Source organism: Alosa sapidissima, chromosome 2, assembly GCF_018492685.1.
Source record: "Alosa sapidissima isolate fAloSap1 chromosome 2, fAloSap1.pri, whole genome shotgun sequence".
Lineage (NCBI taxonomy): Eukaryota > Metazoa > Chordata > Actinopteri > Clupeiformes > Clupeidae > Alosa > Alosa sapidissima.
This window is the reverse complement of record NC_055958.1, coordinates 1643291-1662421: the sequence shown is the minus strand read 5'-3', so window position 1 is coordinate 1662421 and position 19131 is coordinate 1643291. Positions and strand designations below refer to the sequence as shown.

At 39.2% G+C, this 19131-nt stretch overlaps 2 long non-coding RNA genes across 2 annotated transcripts in view; one reads left to right on the top strand and one right to left on the bottom strand.

Annotated features, from left to right (window-relative positions):
• LOC121694484 overlaps positions 1–4546 on the top strand; it is a 49622-nt gene extending 45076 nt beyond the window's left edge. The window contains exon 2 of the long non-coding RNA XR_006025773.1: positions 3769–4546. This is a non-coding gene — a long non-coding RNA (uncharacterized LOC121694484). The remainder of the gene's footprint in view (positions 1–3768) is intronic.
• Positions 4547–5777: 1231 nt separating this feature from the next.
• Positions 5778–10884, bottom strand: LOC121694578. The gene is made up of 5 exons (XR_006025823.1): positions 10873–10884; positions 10671–10682; positions 9087–9098; positions 8842–8901; positions 5778–5908 (listed from the first exon to the last, which is right to left on the bottom strand). It is a non-coding gene; the product is annotated as an uncharacterized LOC121694578 (long non-coding RNA).
• Positions 10885–19131: the final 8247 nt, after the last annotated feature.

Sequence of the window (19131 nt, the reverse complement as noted above, 5' to 3'; positions counted from 1 at the left end):
TACAGGCCAGTTGGTGTACAGTAACATAAATTAATTTATTGTATGACCCTTTCGGGGGGTCCAGTCCAGCGGGGGGGTTACAGATCAAAAAGAAAAACGATGGTTCCATGCTATTCATGTGGGGCTACATGCCCACCAAGTTTCGTGTACCCCGGTCTTTCAGTGTCCCGGGAATCCTTGACGGAAAATTGGCCATGCGAAAAAGAAAAAAGAAAAAAAAAATCTGACTAAACCTATATCATAATAAGTCCCGACAGGGCGAACCAGATCGACAGGGCGAACCAGATCTTGCTCCGCCCTGAAGGGACTTATTTTCCCAATAATGACCCGCGTTCTATACATTATCCCGCTTATTACACGGCTACTTGCCAAAACTAAATAATAAACTCCCCACGATATGACTTTAGCCTACATAGCCTAGCCTATTTGTTACCGTTCATCGTGGCATTTGCTGAGAAACAAATAGTTCGCAACAACACACGCTGAACTTGAATCAAACATTCTTTATAACACAGCTGATCAACCGTCTGCTTTCACTGTTGAATGAAGTTCCAGTCCTTGCGTAGTGATATGAAAGACGAATCAGAAGCACAAAACCCATACATGAAAATATTTTACCGTAGAACTTTGGGAAATCCCATTCAAGCCAATGGAGCGTTCTACTTGCCTTGTGAAGAGCCGTGTAATAATTATTTTTAATAATAAAGAAGAAAGATTTAGAAAAAAATAGGAAAAAAATACTGTAGATTGAGAGACAAGGGGGTAAAAAGTTTTTAGAGTGTTTTATATGTATTCAAGGTGTGGATGGCTTAAGGAAAGAAACTCCTATTTTAGCCCTGTGAGAACAGAGACGTCTGCCTGACCTGACGCCTGCTCAGTTTGAGGTCTTCGAACTTTCCACAGTCAGGATGTGAACTGTCCTTTCAAATATTTTTGCCTCTTGTTCGTACTCTTTTTGTACAACCCCAAAACAGAAAAAGTTGGGACATTGTGTGAAATGTGAATAAAAACAGAATGTAATAATCTGCAAATCTCTTAAACTCTTTTTATTATTTAGTTGCAAAAAGGACATAGACAACATATCAAATGAAAAATTTGACTATTTCATGGAAAATATATGTCAATTTCGAATTTGATACCCGCAACATGTTTCAAAAAAAGTTGGGGCGGGGTAACAAAATGCTGGAAAAGTTGTGTAATGATAAAGAAAACAAAAGGAAGATTTTTTCACAACTAATTAGGGTACAATTGGGTATGAAAAAGAGCATCCCAGAGAGGCAGGGTCTCTTAGAAGTAAATATGTAGGGGTATTCATCACTATGTGTAAACTTGTGCGCACAAATGATGAAACAATGTAATTTTAAGGCGTCTTAACATGAAATTATGACATATTTGGGGAGTTAATCATCTATAGGACATAATAGTATTAAAACATTCAGAGAATCCTGAGAAATCTTTGCAAACAAGGGAAAGAGCTGAAAAGCAAATTGGATGTCCGTGGTCTTTTGGACCTCAAATGGCACTGCATCAATACCAGACCTGTTTAGACGTGTCATTGTATGGGCTCAGGAAAACCTCTGATAAACATTGTCTATGTGCACAGTTTGATACTCAATTCAAAAACTGCAGCTAAAATTGTAACAGCTAAAATTGCATTGAGATATGATACATAAAATACCACCCTCCTATCTGGGCCTGAGCTTGTTTGAAATGGACCTTAATGGAAATCATGAACTCATCAAGAGGAGAGGGCTTATCCAAGTGTCCAACTTGTTTTAGTGCTCAGTTCGAAATCCAACATCTATGACCGTGTGGAGGAGCATTAGTGCCTACAGCATGGGCACCTTGCACATTTGGCAAAGCACAATCAATTCTGAATGATGTATATAGGTTTTGACATGGGCGGATTATGAACTTTCGGGCCCCTGGGCCCAGATGTATTAAGGGCCCCCCACTTATTGTCGTATATGTGGGATGGGGGGTTTGGGGGTCCTCCCCCAGAATTTTTTTAATTTGTTTGATGTGATTTCCTGTATTCTGGTGCATTTTGGGGATGGCCAATACTAAATTCAATCAGATTCATAGCCTACATCCTGATTTGTTGATATTGAGGCAGTGATTCCATGCAAAGGCTTGGGCTTCAGGGCCCCCTGACCTCTTGGGCCCCTGGGCCTAGGCCCGGTAGGCCCGTGCAGTATTCCATCCCTGCTTGTATCACACATTTTTTCCTTGATAAAGCCATCCAGCACACATTCAAATCTCAACTTTGAGCTCAGCGGTTAAAAAACAGAAATAAGGTGTTTGTAAGTCAAAGAGATTTGGTGGTCATAACAATATAAAAACACCTATTACAATGATTTTAAATACTGTATTTCCACTAAATATAACAGCACTACAACAGCACTGCAACACATTTCAGCACAAATATGGTTTGTCAGTTAGAGGGAAAAATCAGTTTCATTTAGTTATTCTCAAACATTTTTCTTTCAAATATGCTTCTCACCGGCTGTGGGTTACAACTAATTTACAAAATAATAAAGGAAAATAAACAAAAAATGTCATACAACATGCCTTATTGTACAGTGGAACTAATCAACTAACCAGTCAGGAAAAACAGAAATCCTCAAATACTCCAGTCCAAATGCAAGCACACCTTTATTCACACAGTTTCAACAAGATCAATACAAGTGAGAAGAATAGACTTAAACAATATGTGATGATTGTTAGTGGGGCTGATAATTCCTAAGTATTGCCTCAGTCTATCAAACACAGAGATACTAGCGGAAGAGCGAAGAGCTTATGGTTGTATGAGGTTGAATGCCTCTTAGTGAATTTTTAAACTACCTGTTGCATAAATCATCATACACACGACGACTCCAAGAAGAGCGTACTGAACAAACGTCCCCTGTCTCTTAGTGAATTTTTAAACTACCTGTTGCATAAATAATCATACACACGACGACTCCAATTAGAGCGTACTGAACAAACGTCCCCTGTCTCTTAGTGAATTTTTAAACTACCTGTTGCATAAATCATCATACACACGACGACTCCAAGAAGAGCGTACTGAACAAACGTCCCCTGTCTCTTAGTGAATTTTTAAACTACCTGTTGCATAAATCATCATACACACGACGACTCCAAGAAGAGCGTACTGAACAAACGTCCCCTGTCTCTTAGTGAATTTTTAAACTACCTGTTGCATAAATCATCATACACACGACGACTCCAAGAAGAGCGTACTGAACATACGTCCCCTGTCTCTTAGTGAATTTTTAAACTACCTGTTGCATAAATCATCATACACACGACGACTCCAAGAAGAGCGTACTGAACAAACGTCCCCTGTCTCTGTTTCTCTCTCTGCTCTGCCAAAGTGGCCTGTAGATTCTGAACACTCTGTTTCAGTGTTTCCATCTCTTTTTCCTTCCTCTCTGTCTTTCTTTTATTTTCCTCTTTCTGCCTATTCAACTCTGCCTCCATCTTTCTCTGTTGTTCAGCCAGGATGACCTTTATGAGGTTTCTCTCTGATTCAGCCCTGGTCTTGCTCTCATAGCTCACTCTCATCTCCCACATCTCGTCTCTATGTTTCTCTTCCATCTCCTTCCTCTCTTTATCTCTCTCCTCTCGTATCCTTTCCAAATTTCTCTCCATCTCTTGTTTCTTTTTCTCATCGTTCTCTATGCCTATTTTGCTCTCCAGTTCTTGTATTTTCTTGTGCAATTTTTCAATATACTTTTGCTTGATCTCTTCCTCCATCTTTTTCAGGAATTCCTGGCCACTTTTATCAAGCTGAGCTCTTGACATCTCCTCCTCTCTGAGGCTCTCGGGCTCCTGGTAGGTGTCAATGCTGTAGAATCTCACTTTGTTTCTTGACATCTCCTCTATCTTTTCTAGCAGTTGTGCAATGCTAATGTAATCAGGCCTGTCTTTGACATTGAGAAGGTGATACCTGTTCCCACATTTCTCTACCAGCTGCTGAAGCTCCCGGCTCCCTTTCTGGAGCAACTCCTCCATACCCATCTCTCTCAACCCCTTAGTATTGGTGAAGAGGAGCAGTGTGTGTCTCCAACAGCCCTCCCCAAAAATATCCTCCATTTTCTCTAGCATTTCTCTCGCTGCCCTTTCAGACAGCTCCTCTGGAATCACCAGGAGGAAAGCATGAGGTCCCGGAGCAGACAGTTGAACACAAAGCTTCACATCCTGTCTCATGTCCTTCTCAGAGAGTCCACTGCAGAACAAGTCTGCAGTCTCCACCAGGGTCACCCATCTCCCAGCCACCTCCCCCCATCTGCACTCACTGTGCTGGGTCTCTGTAAGTGTGGATGTGCCCAGGATGGTGTTTGCTGCTGCCTTCTTCTCAGCTGCACTCCCCCCGATCAGCACCAGTCTCAACTCAGACCCAGCAGGAGGCTGTGGAGATTCTGGATCAGGACAGTTTTCTTCCACTGCAAACGCAGTCATAGTTCAGTCACAGATGATTACTTTCTCCCAAACACAATACACACTATATAGACAATGAACTATAACAATCATATCACTCCAAGCAAACTGTGTTTAAGGTGGTCTTTTTGTTTATTTTCCTATCACTTGTGTCAATGTTCAGTATGTGTGTGTGCACCTCTCTGCATGACAAATTTGCCATCAGAGTTTAACAAGGTAAATTATACAATTTTATTTGGCTCAAGCAATGTGGTGAATTGCAGAATTTAATGTAGAATCTACTGCAACCAAACAAACTATTTTTGTCCTATACTATCATTTCAGTATCAGTATCAATATATTTTGGGCAGGTATCGAAGTCATAATTTTGCTCATGTGTGGTCTCATTTAGAGTAAATAAAAATGTGTTTCATTACATACATTTTGTGTGAGTGTTAGGATGATTATTTTCTAGATTTTATTCCTGGATGCTTTGGCCCATTGGCTTGGCATGCATGGCGTCATTTGGCCATTAGGGGAAAGTATTTGGAGACCCCAGCTATATACAGCTCTGGAAAAAAAGGCCACTGGACATTTTTCTGTTGTCTTCATATGGTTGCTGAGTGACATTCGAACGAGTTGACAGTCATTTTCAAATTTGCAGTGGTCTCTTAATTTTGAGACCACTGCAAATTCATTGGAACCACTCATTAATTTTTCCAGAGCTGTATATAAATTATAGCAATGAAATCACTGTAAGAAAACTGAGTTGTCATTTAACTACCTTTCTATGTAGTTGCTCTACACTATCTACACTAGTTCTGCTATGGAATTTTAGGAAATTGATATAAAACCAACAGTGAGATCACATCTAGGTCTCCTCAGCTATAATGTTAAAATTTTCTCGGGATGCAAAATTAAAATGGTCTTATCTGATCCTCACCTTCTCCATGTCTTTCCTCTACTTCCTGCTGTTGGTTTTTCTCCTCCAGCTCCCCCTCCTTTTCCTGCAGTTGGGTTCTCAGGTCCTGTAGTTGTCTGTTCCTTTCCTGCAGTTCCATTTCCAGTGACTGCACCTGGCTTTTATTGGTCTCCACCTCTCTGTTCATCTTCTCCAGTAGTCCCTCTCTCTCCATCTCTCGTTTAGTCATGTCCATTAATTCTGTCTCTTTTTGCTGGAGGAGTTTATTTCCCTCCTCTAGTTTCTGGTTCATCTTCTCCACCTGTTTTATCTTCTTCTCCAGTTGTTCTATTATCTTCTCTATAACTTTGTTCTTCTGCTCTAATTGTTCTGTCATCTTCTCCATCTCTTTGGTCTTCTCCCCTAGCTTCTCCATCTCCATGAGTCTCTCTTTGCTCTCTTCCAAAAGTTTTACCTTCTCCTTGAGGTTCCTTTTGCCATCTTTAATCTGCATCTCCTTTGCCTGCTTGTTGTCATCTTGTTGTTTAAGTTCCTCCATTAACTCAATCTCAAATGCAGGGGAAACTGGGAAGAGGCATATTGTAATACTTTTTTAATTGTGTAGTATTGACTATTAATGAGAAGACCATTTTGTTATCTGGTAAAAATACAGTGTACAGTCCATTTGCAATTTGCAGCTAATAAATTATATTATTTCTGCCTTATTTTGTACTTAGTACACAGTGGTGTAGTAGAAAAGCACACACACACACACACACACACACACACAGGCCCGGGGTGGGTAATCGGGAGAATCAGGAGAATTCCTGGTGGGCCGCTTCACTTTTGGGCCGGTCGAGGAAAAAAATATTGACATTTGTCACGTTAGTCTAACTTCTCTTAAAGTAGACTATACACGTTCCGCATTCTGTGCATGGCACCGGTGCCTCTGCATGGGTTGTAGCCTACCGTGTGAGGGAGTTCTCCCCTCCCAAAAAGAGTTGGTTGGGTCCATATACTGTAGCCCGTCTTTTCCAAAAAGTTTTCTCAGATACGGATAGCCTGGCCAGCCCTTCAGTAGCCATAAACGTCAGGAAAGATGGATGGTAGAAAGAGGCCAGGAGGGACTGAGGGACTGAAACGGCCAGGTAGATGCTGCTAAATGTGCCAAGCTTCTAGACAAAAGTGGCAACTGGTAAAGAGAGATAGCCTATAGGCAATGATTATTAGCAGTTATTGGGCTAATATTGGACGTTTGCAGCGTTGTCAAGCTATTTGCAAGTAACATATTAAATTACTTAAAATATTAGCCTTTTGTATCCGATTCATAGACTTTGCAGTATGCAAATATTAATAACAAAACTGAAGTTTGATCTGTGTAGGCCTATGCACTAAAAATTGTAGCTTCTGAGGAGCAGATCAACCAGTCGACCACTGAAAATGATGAGCTCGAAATTATTGATGAGGAGGCCATGACTACAGGGACAAATAGAGAGGATAAGTTATTTAATGCAAGAAAGAGCAAAATATTTATGCTACATGATGAACTTATATGCCTTGTTTGCTTAGAAGAGGGTGTAGTAAAGGAGTAGGCTAAATCACCAAACAACAATATAGCCTACCCATGCAAAAAACATGTAGCCTAAACATTAGTTCAATATGCCTCTTTGTGGAAGCGTGGGATAGGCTACATTTCAAAGGCTTTCTTTCTTTCTGTCTTTGTTAACTTGTGGAATAGTGGAATATTTTTTGTTAACTTGTGGAATAGTGGAATATTTTTTGTTAACTTCTCAGTAGAAGTGAATTATTATATAACCTTTACAGATTTGTTGAACCATGGTACTAATAAAAACTACAGGATAGTAAGAGCTGAAATGTTGCTTCATTTATCCAATTTCCACCACCATGGAAAAAGTGGACCGGTCTTGGGCCTGAAACTCCCGGGCTGAAAAGTGGCCCCACTCCGGCCCTGCACACACACACACACACACACACACACTGCAATAGAAGAGCTCTTCACATAGATTACAGTATGTTATTCAGCCTGAGAGTGGCAACAATTAAACCCATAATATTTAGTTTCTGCAGTAAAATACATTGGCAGTATAGTTATTAAAGTTTAATTTGACCAAATGCTAAATAAAATGGCATACAACTAAGTGGTTTATTTGGTTAGTTTTACAACTTGGACAAATCACTTTATCTGCATCTATCTCAGTCCACCTGTCTGTATAGTCTTAAGATGGGTTTACTCTATTGGATTGCTTTCCTCTCAACATATCATCTCTGCTCCTCATTCATCAGTCCTCTGATAAAAACTAATCGTCTCTGCTCCTCATTAATCAGTCATCAGATCTCAACCAATCATCTCTGCTCCTCATTCATCAGTCATGTGGGGTGCATTTCTAGAAAAGTTCTGCGTTGTTGCTAAACCACCGACTGATAAGACATAACTTTCACAGAAACAACGACGGATGTACTGTACCACCTATGTCTAGAAAGTTGTGATGTTTGGTCGAAAATAGCAAGTTCCATAGTTCAAACCATTGTCCACAGGGCAGGCTATAAATTGATACTGCACATTTGCTAGAGCATCTATAGAGCTACATCATATATAGAAATGATTGAGAATGAACAACCAACTTATAATTAGTGGAAGAAAATATTTCTGTTTTGTTCCAATTTGTCTTAATTGCATCCTCTGCTTACGCGCAGGCGTGAATGAGTGGATGTTGTGGACCCAGCATGGCAACCTCTGCCGTTTCACCCCTGCACTTAAGATCGAGGAATGTAACTTTAAAACGTTATGATAAGTGAAATTCCCAGTGTAGGGTCTTCAGGTATGAATGACAGCACTAACTCCAATATAGAGCTAAATTTGTCTCAATAATATTTGTATAGCACAGAGGGGGGATCCACAAATATTTCTTGATTTGCATGTGTGTTTTGATACCTACAAATAAAAAAAATATTTGTAACTCATATATTGATTTTTACAAATATAGATGTGCATTTGTAAATAAAATGCCATTTGAAAGTTCCATTTGTGAAATGTGATTCTGCATTTGTGGATCACCAGCACACGCATTCTTCGCTTTCCAAAGTTACGTGTTTTTGAGACGTTCTTCAATGCAAAATTAGATTTCACAAAGGCAATTTTCAGTTTTACAAATGCCATTTAATTTACAAATACACAACTACAATTGTGAAAATGAATTTACAAGTTACAAATATGATTTTTTCACGTGTGGATTTGTGCGACTTTTATGCGAAGAACATCTCAAAAACACATAACTGCGAAGAATGCGTGTGCTGGTGATCCACAAATGCAGAATCACATTTCACAAATGAAATTTTTGGTTGTGCATATACAAATATTATTGAGACAAATATAGCTCTATACTCTAAAGGTTGTGACAGGTTAGCTAACAACTACCCTTTCTAGAAACACATCCAAACTATCCTCCATCCTCTCTCTCAGCATTCACCCAACCCCATCAATCGACTCTCACACTCACCCAGAGACTGGAAAGATTCCTCCATTTCTCTCCTCTCTTCAGCACGTATCTCAGTTTTACCTGTAATATCAGAGAAAAGAGATGAGCTTTTTTGAAACAGGAGATCAGCAGACATAAACATATCTGAAGTACAAGTCACAGTATCATGCATGCACACATGCAAGCACTCTCTCTTTCTGTCTCTCTCTCTCTCTCTCTCTCTCTCTCTCTCTCTCTCTCTCTCTCTCTCTCTCTCTAGTACTTACCAAAATGCAGACCTAAAGGAACCATAAGCAAAGATTAAATCATTAATGAGTACCAATGAAGAAAAACTCACACTAAGATGATCTTCAATCACACATTGCAAGCAGAAATACTGATTATACAGCCGTGTGTGTGTGTGTGTGTGTGTGTGTGTGTGTGTGTGTTTGTGTGTGTGTGTATGTACTATGAGACTTAGGTCCTGGTCATATCATTTTTAAGGAATTTTAGGGGTGAAAAAAGTATACTGTACGCTACTGTGCCAAGGCTAAAAGGTTACTATTTAGAGAAGAGACTTTGGAACACGGGAACGGGAATGTAAAAATAAAGTTTCTGCTTAGGACAAACCAAAATGAAAAGAATTGGGAGTGTCTATTTGCACCCCTGATATGAAAAGAATTGGGAGTGTCTATTTGCACCCCACAGCTGACCTATTCACACCCTGTGACGTACTGTAACAACAAAAACATGCACATGGACAAAAAACATGGTGGACATTTGTTTTTTCATCAGCAGAAAGTGAAGAATTCTGAAAGGTTTCAGTACTAATATCTCTTAAAATTAAGTTGTGTTTTATTTTCATAATCTTTGTTCAGTGACATACAACCGTCATTTTGTTAGTTAACAGAAATTTTGTGATTATGACGCTCAGGCCTACTATAAGCGTGCCTGCAAACTCTCATCTGGGCGTGGAAGTAGATAGTTCAGTGGTTAGTATCATGGTTTCATATGTGGGAGACCGGGGTTTGATTCCCTTGTAAAGCATTTTGGCACAGAAAAGTAGAAGTGCAAGTGCATATTTGTCCCAACGTCTCTGCAGAGAAGGCCCACAATTTGAAGAAGAAATCAGTTCTCCAACGGAAGTTTTGATTGCAACAATTTACTACTTCACGCACCATGGTGTAAATAGCACACATTACTATATACACCAGGATACGAATAGCATCCAATTCTAATTAAACAGTAATGAAAACAGCATACCTTATTCAGAGTGTATATTTGCATCTCTGGTACGAATAGCATAGGCCACATAGCTGAGCTATTCACATTAACGTAACAACAAAAACACGTTGCTCGTTTTTTTTTTTTTTTTCGGGCTGCTGCAATGCGGTGAGTGGGCCCAAACATTGTGACGCATTTCGTTTTAGAAAAGAGAACCACTTACAACTCACAATACGTTTGATATTTTGACATTGATATTTGTACCAGATGGGGTAATAATAGAACACATTGCTGTGTGCACCGGGGTATGAATAGCATTGACTTCTAACTGCACATTAAAATACACTGCTAATTGTACAAGGGGTGCAAATATCCTCACCCTAAAATAATAATATTTTTAATCCCCGAGTGTGTGTGTGTGTGTGCAGTATGCATTTTGAATCTCAAGTATGTGGCTGGCTTGGTGAAAGACAAAAAATGTGGGAAAGCACTCTAGCAAGAAGATTACTTGATTTTGTGTCTTTTTAACCTTTTTGTGCATTTGTGTGTGTATTTAATCTAGAATGTGTGATTTCATTTTTCAAAAAATACACAATTTATTTTACAGAATCAACTGCATACTATCAGTAACACATGCTGGTACTTACCCACTGACCGACCTAAAAAAAAAAGCACAGAAAAAATCAGTAGAAATACAGTTCACTTCACTTAATTACATGAAGATATACAATATAAGTACTAATCATACCGTCTCTCATTTCCCTGTATATGTGTGTGTGTGTGTGTGTGTGTGTGTGTGTGTGTGTCCAAAGAAAGACTTCATTCAAGTCAGTTCCACTGTATACTTACATAAACGCCGATCTAAAAAAAAAAGACAAGACAGGATCATTAGTCAGGTTAGAATAATTTTCACATTACATACACACTACATCAAAATATCTGACATATAACTTCTCCTAAACTTAAGCTTGAACACTGCTCAGACATATGATTTAAATTGTAAACAAAATGTGTGGTACAGTTTTTGTGGTAAAATGTTTTGTAATATGATTTGCAAATCCATACACATTTCCTCCCTTCCTACTATCATGTGCAATAATGAAGTTAGACGCTTGCGACACAGAAGATACTGTACAAGACTCAAGTTACGAGTACAAATTTTGGCCCTTTTATACAGCCTTTCTGAAAAGCCAGTCAGCACAACACATTGCTTACCAACTAGCCAGGCAGACAATTGGTATAGTGCTTGATATCAGAGAAACAGGAGACTTACCTCTAACCCACAGCCCGACTCTTCCTTCTTCTCTTCCTCCATTGATGACCTGGCATGTGTACACTTCTTCATCTATTCTTCTGCCCTCTTTCAGTCTCAGGGACACGTCTCCTCTCTGCAGGTTCTGAGTGTCCACACTCACTCTGCCCTCATAACCCTCCCGTACTGTTATGTCACCATTCTTATATAGGTAAATACACTCTGTTTTCTTGAACCACCTGATCTCCATGGCAACAGCACTGGTTGCAGGAGAGAGGTAACAGCGCAGAGTGACATCCTGGCCAGGAGAAAACTCCACAATATCATCAGGGATGACCAGTTTAAAATCTGTTGGCGAACAGAAGATCAAGAGAGTTGTTTGTGTTATGTTCTCATTAGTGCTGTCAGTTAAACGCATTATTAACGGCGTTAACGTAAACCTATTTTAACGGCATACATTTTTTTATCGCAAGATTAACTTTCATTTTGGTGTAACAAACTTTGTAGTTTTTTCACATACTGTTGCAACAACTAGTAGGCCTAACGTTAGAACAACTACAACACCACACCAGATCTAGCTAGACCGGAAACTAAACAATACGCACTGACAAATGGAATGGCCCACTTTTTTTACACGCCCCCTTTTAGGGGGAAGATGTAATGGAAACTGATATAATGGAAATCTATGCTGCATCAAAGTGGAGAGCGAAACGTGCTTATAGTAAACTTACTAAATCTTGAAACAAACGTGAATAAAAGGCACAAAATTAGGTTGGTGTAAGAGTTATCTGTGTGTTTATGGGATTAATGTGACCATGTTCCTATGGTTTGCACTTCTGCGGTAGCATTTATTTCAGTTTATATCAGCTATATTTCTGAAGAATATATTGTGTTGCCTCAGGTCTGCTGCACATCTTTTGAAATTTGATTTGAAATAATCAAATAGACCTACGTCTTAAAGTTCAGTTAATAAAGTAACTTGCTTTGCTTTCATTTGAATCCCAATCAAGATACACAATAATTGCTTTATTGTTAATATGGACTCCTGGAAAGTTCAGAAATGCAAAATAATAGAATTTTAATCATATGATAAAATATGTGATTAATCGTGATTAACTATAGGAATTCAGCGATTAATCGTGATGAAACATTTTAATCGTTTGACAGCACTAGTTCTCATACATACATATCCCCACACACACACACACGGCATGAGATATACCGGTAGTAGGCTAGGCTATCTCTTACCTTTTGTCTGTGCCTCCAGCAGCCATGTTTTGCTCCTGAAGCAGAGACAGATTACTGTGTCAGGCTCTCAAACATCAATCTCCAGTGAGTTGTCCAGTACCTACTTCTTTGTATTCCTGTCTTCTATGGTACATGTACTCGGAAAGATTCAGAGTAAATTAATGAGTGTTTATCAGGTCTCATAGTTTTATGCTAATGCTATAAAACATACTGCAGTGACCTTTACCTCCATTAGCTCTGAAGCTAATCATTAACTCAACATCTTCAAGCTACCTTCCTTTACCATTAGCTCTGAAGCTAATCATTAACTCAACATCTTCAAGCTACCTTCCGCATCTCTTTCTAGCTTTCTTTCTCATCCCTATTCTTTGTCATCACACCTGTTATTTTTGACTCTACACAGAACTAATTGTGCGTTTTTAAAGATAATATAAAATGGTATGATGTATATATACTGTATATACTGTATATATATATATATATATATATATATATATATATATATATATATAGGCTACTGCGATAAAGAAGGAATATGTTACTTTAGTCCTGTAATATAACCCTGTGTGTGTTTTTATTGTGTTGAATTGAGGGATATGCATATAAGGTGAATAGATTGATAATACCGTGACTATTATCTTATAATGAATTCCTGCTATTCACAAAGTGAAACCTGTTCAGCTGTCCAGTGATACCTGCTTTAGTAGGTCTTACCTGATAGTACTTGTACTGTGAAGTTGTGTTTCTCTTTCTTCTTCTTTTGAGTATCAACAAGGCAAACAGCAAACAGGTGCTGCATCTTGCTGACTGAATACCTGTCTTATTGTAGACAACTAGGCTTTACACAAACTGACGGAGTGTTGCATTGCAAACCGGAAAACTATTCAGAGAGATACAGAGACCATTATGTCTCCCAGAAACAATTCCTCATCTGGAATGGCTGATCTACTGAATGCCTTCTCTCTGTGTAGTGCAGGAATTCTGATGGCTGAGTCTCTGGATCAGTCCTTTTCTCTTAGTCCTTAGCAGCTCCTACCGTTATTATTAGTTCAGCTCAGGTTGATCAACCAAAAAAGTGCATATTCTTCACATAAGCTACACACAGATCAAACAAAACCGCACATTAAACTCAGACCATAGAAAGTAGACTCTGACCATAGACCATATAAAGCATATAAAGTCTTCATGTCATTCAATGATTAACCTCATTCCTGAAGACAGGTGTGTCAGTAGTTTCAGAGTGTCATTAATCACAGTTCTACCAGACCCAGGAGACAAAATATAATGAAGAGATTTTAATCCTGAATAGGATATCAGAAACAATATATGTGAGATAAATAACAGCTGAATATTTAAACAGTCTTTGGCGAAGGCCCCAGTCCATAAACCAGCAAGAAATGGGGGGAATATCAGATCCTGCTGATAGTGAGGCTGGGGCGAGGAGCGCATATGCTTGAGACAGGGACTAACTGGTGGCAGTGGGTTGGTGGTGGAGAAGTCGAAGTCAGCTTATTGAAAGTAGCAAGGAGGTGAGAGGTTTTTAAGAAGTGCATGCACTTTCTATTGGGTTCATAGTAGACTAATTGAATGGGAGGTGAATGAATGGGAGGTATAGGCAGTGTGACTGTGGGTCACATGTTTGGCTAGGAGAAAGTGAATGAATGATGCTTTTGTTTATGTAAAGCACATTGAATGACCTCTGTAGCCCGGTTGAAACCAGACCGGAAGTACGTCTGGGTTTTTCCCAGGCTATGACCTCTGTGTATGAAATGCGCTGTATAAATAAACTTGACTTGCTAGTAAATGACTTCTTCTGAGCTTTGATTGGTTAGCGAGTTATGAATGGGATGTGTGACTATGAATCTTCTCTGTAGAACTTAGTCCCACCCCATGATTTTACAAAGAATGATAATCTCTAATATTATATTATGATATATATTATATTATATATTAAGCAGTTGACTAAATTGGAACGCCAACAAAAGAAACAGACTGACTTTAAGACCACCTAAATGATCCAGATAATGCCACAACAACTTTAGCAAAATTCTTGGGATTTTTTTCTGACATTAATAATCACAAAAAAGCCAATATTAGTCAGGAAGAGTAAATATTTTAAAATGTGTTCAGTGGTTTGTATTGGTCTAACAAAGTAGTCATGAGGCATCATGTCTCCATCTGACAGTCAGTGATATTCAGTCCCTGCGCCTAATGGTGTTGCCGTAGATTCAGATGCTTCAAAGTGTGTGGTTTATATCTTATAGGTGAAATTACATCATGGATTACATATACGTTTCGGTCCACTGCATCAAGAAGGGGTTCATCTGGTCAATCTCAATCAAAATGCTATGATATACCAAGTCTCCTTTCAAACTGGTGTTGGTCACATGGTGGTTGATGGTGATTGTGTGGTAGTTGGAGATTTTGATTGAGATAAAGCTATCATACAGTGCTGTAACAATGACTCACTGTTCATATGACATCAGAAAGAAAGACACACTATTGTGTTACGACATGTTTTTCAGCATGCTGGTATGGCAGTGGTTAGAGCCGCTGCTTAGGCCTATGACGTGGCTCTGTGTAGTAGGCCTACATGGCACTTCACACCTCCATAGGGAGATATTGCATATTTCATATAGCAACCTTTCTGCAGTGCTGACATTTACCTTTAAAATACGGACCATGGAGACTTTAAATGGGAGAGTTTTATTATATTGTTTGGCCATTTTCAATATGTATCAGGCATTTGTGGACCACAAAGCACATTTTGAGGGATGGAGAGATTTGAAAGAGGACTAGAGAGTCCAGAGAGAAGATTGAGGAAACCGACAGAAAATCCAACTCATTCCTCAGACAGCAGAGGATTGGAAGTGGCATTAGAGTTCATGGCATTTTAGTTCCTCACTTCATCATCTCAGTGTGTATATATGATGACAAACCAAAACTGTTTCCCCTCCACACAATTTTAACAGTAGATGGCAGTAAAACTACAATTACAGCAGTAATAATGACTGCTATACTTACAGACTGAGGGAATTCCCCCTGGTTTCAGGGCCTTTAGCTAGCATTAAAAATAGCACAAATATAAGTCATGTACACTTCTGCAGAAAATACTCTGCTCTATAACATGCATCTACATTAGTTGGCATACATTGGTAACTAAGGTCAGAGGTCATGAGGGGTAACAGGGGTAACTACGGTCATGAGAGTGTATTATACATTAACTCATTGAGTGCCAAAAACGTAATATTACGTTTTTCCTTCCCATGCGTTGAGTGCCAAAAACGTAATATTACGTTTTTAGCTTTTTTTTTAAATTACGAAACTAGACACTCTAATACACCTTATATGTGATTTTGGGAACTCTGTGATGAATGGAAATGAAATATATGACGATCGAAAACTCATGCAAACGGACATTTTATCTGGCCATTTTATCATAACTTGGTTGCCGCTTTGGGTCGAATCAGTGACTCATGCACGTCAGCTCAAAACCAGGCCATTTTCGTGGGTCTATCACTAGGTGGCAGTCTCGCCAGGTCTCGCTGATCACGTCCTTTACTGTCTATGATCACTTCCCGGAAAGTTTACAGGCAACACTTCATATTTCATGAAAGACGTTATATCTCCATTTCTAGAAAAAAACAGCGATTTTGATGAAAACTAGCCACTGTTTAGCTTGGGATTTCTCAGGAACAGAGGCGTGTAGCAATACACGGTTTGCACCCACCGAGAGCTTAAAGTGTCACCTTTTAAACGAGCCATTGTATGTGTTCATAGCTATAACACAGAATATGCTGTGGCTGTACAAAAATCATCAACAATGGTCTAGATTGCTGGCACTCTAGGACAAAGCTTCCGAAAACAGCTTGGCATTCAATGAGTTAAATGCAATTTAGGTATAGGTTTTACTCATTATAATACCCAAGGAGGCACTACAATCTCAGTGAAATTCTATCTAATAAAGGTGCATGTACATGTATAACCATGGTTTTGTTACATTCAGGTTTTATTGATGAAATTATGTACAGTGGGCAGTGCTTCGTATTGGCCAGCTTCACTCGCGGTCCGCGCGTGGGATCACGCGGTATCACGCGACTTTAATTTGTATTTTTCCAGTGAGACGCTGCAACAACCCAAACAACCGGTAGATGGCTCAAGTGAGCAGGGTGTCTCGTAAAAAGAAATGGAGCCTGGAAAACCCTACACAGACTTCACTACAGACTTTAGCAGACCGGTTTAGAAATAATGTAATAGCCAGAAATATGCCTGCCCTGCCCTAATAAAGAAATATTTGGTTAACTGCGAGTGAATCCCGTTTGCATCCGTAGAAGAAACGCAGGAGAAATTAAACATTCTGGTTTTCTCCGAGTGCAACGATGATAAGACAGACATCATTTGGACAAAATATAGAGCATATTAACCTCCGTTGCTCAGCCAAATGCCTTCCTGTTACGTCCTGTTATTCAGGAGTTACAGGCGATAAACGATTTTTGATGGTCACAAGTTTACTTCATTAGGGACTGTTCGTTATTTATTTAAGGGGCTACTGGAGGAGTTTTGAGAGCATTAGTCCAAAAAGACGTGACCCTCCCTCGCCAGCAATACATTTTTCTATGATCCTCCAAAGTGATTATGAAAAAATCACTGTCAACTTTTTCCGGGTTTAAAACGTACTGTATTTTAACGTTTTCACATATTTGGCCATAAGCCGTTTATCATAGGCTATCACGAAACCAAATTACAAAGGCGAACACTTTAACAGGGGGAATTAATTAGGCATGAATCATGCTGAACGCCATTTCGCTACCTTAGAATAATAAGGTTCTATCTGCGTTTTGAGTAGGTACAACCGGGACGATTGAAACGGGGGACGGACGAATGAAACATTCCGGTTTTCTCCGAGTGCAACGATGATAGACAATCATCATTTGGACAAAACATGGAGCATACTGTATTAACCTCCGTTGCTCAGCCAAATGCCTTCCTGTTACGTCCTGGTATCACGGAGTTACAAGCGATAAACGATTTTTGATGGTCACAAGTTTACTTCATTAGTGGTTTATTTTTTTGGATTATTAAAGAGTGTTTTTCATTTAAAGGTTTTTCATGCTTATTCAGTAGACCATTTAGTGCTCTCCCCAATCCCAGACGTTCACATTGCATTGTTTGTTTTTAATGGATGCAAAACAGCCTATGATGCTAAATGTCTATGGCGGGACGATTGAAACAGTAGTTCTGTAGTAAAAACAGTAATTGAAACAGTAGTCCCTACTGTAGTTCTGAGATATTGAGCTTCAAAGTTTTAGAATTCCATAGAGTACATAGTTTTGGATTACACCATATAAAACCCTATTATTGATATATGCAGTATACCAATGTAATTAACTAGATATAACATTGTGTTTAATATATCTTCACCATTTGGCACACTCAAAATTCAGCTTGTATGTGTTTATATACAATGTTATACATTGAAAGAATAAATACATATACTCATCAATCAGAGTGGCATCAAAATAGCAATTTGTGATCATGTGCCTGACCACACCTAATTTTTTCACTGACACGACCATGGGTGCAAATACATTTGCTATTCAGACAATGTGCGCACCTGGTGGGATAATTATAACTGCCTAGGCCACAAACAAGCAAAGAAAGTTGCATTGTGCCCTGCACATTGCCCACAGTCAGACAGATAGGGCCCTAAGGGCTGAGCTACACCAGGCACGATACTGAAGCATTCTGTTGGCGTTGCGTCTGCTGCAACAATTAGCTGCCACTATAATCAATGACAGTAGCTACACCAGACGTGATAGCGGCGCGTACGTTAAAAAAAATAGACCAGTCTTCTAAAATGCGCCTGGTGTAGCTTCCCTGTAAGTTTCTTCAGACATACAAATCAGATGAAGAGATCATCCTTCATGTCTCTTCAAGTGTCCCGAGGCTAATTCTCTCCTCACTCAAATGTTAGTGCCTGGTCCTAATAACGTGGTGAAAGGTTAAAACTCCGGCTCTCATTTGAGCTATTGTGATCAGTTCTGGATTTAGATGTCTGTCACTCCTCCTGCTGTGGCTCTTCCATTCTGGCATCCAACACTGTACAGCGACGGCAGGCCAAAGATAGCCATGTCTTAGGAAGAGGTCAGTGATGGAATTTCATGATCAATTATACTAAACCAAAATATAAATGCAAAATGCAACTACTGACAGTGTATAGGAAACTAGTTAATATGTTGATGTAAACTGCAGATGCAGCATGATCACGACCACAGATATAATGTTTTAATAGAATATTCGGATGAGGAAATTACAGGATGTTTAGCTTCAGCTCATTTCATGTTGGGTCAGTGTCCTGGATTAAGCCTAGGCTACTCCAAGATAGAGAACTTTTCAGACCTAGACTAGGTTTAGTCCATGTACAGGGAACTGGTATGTGGTGTGTAGAATGTTGATGTTTTTTTACAAACATTTTCTGCTCAGTAAAGTCATGATCTACTGTCAATAAATTCCAACAGCATTTACTGAGCAGCAGTACATTTTACTGCATAGACATTTTACTTTAAACATGAGGATGTGAGAGGATCAAATCAGTTTCATTTAGTTCT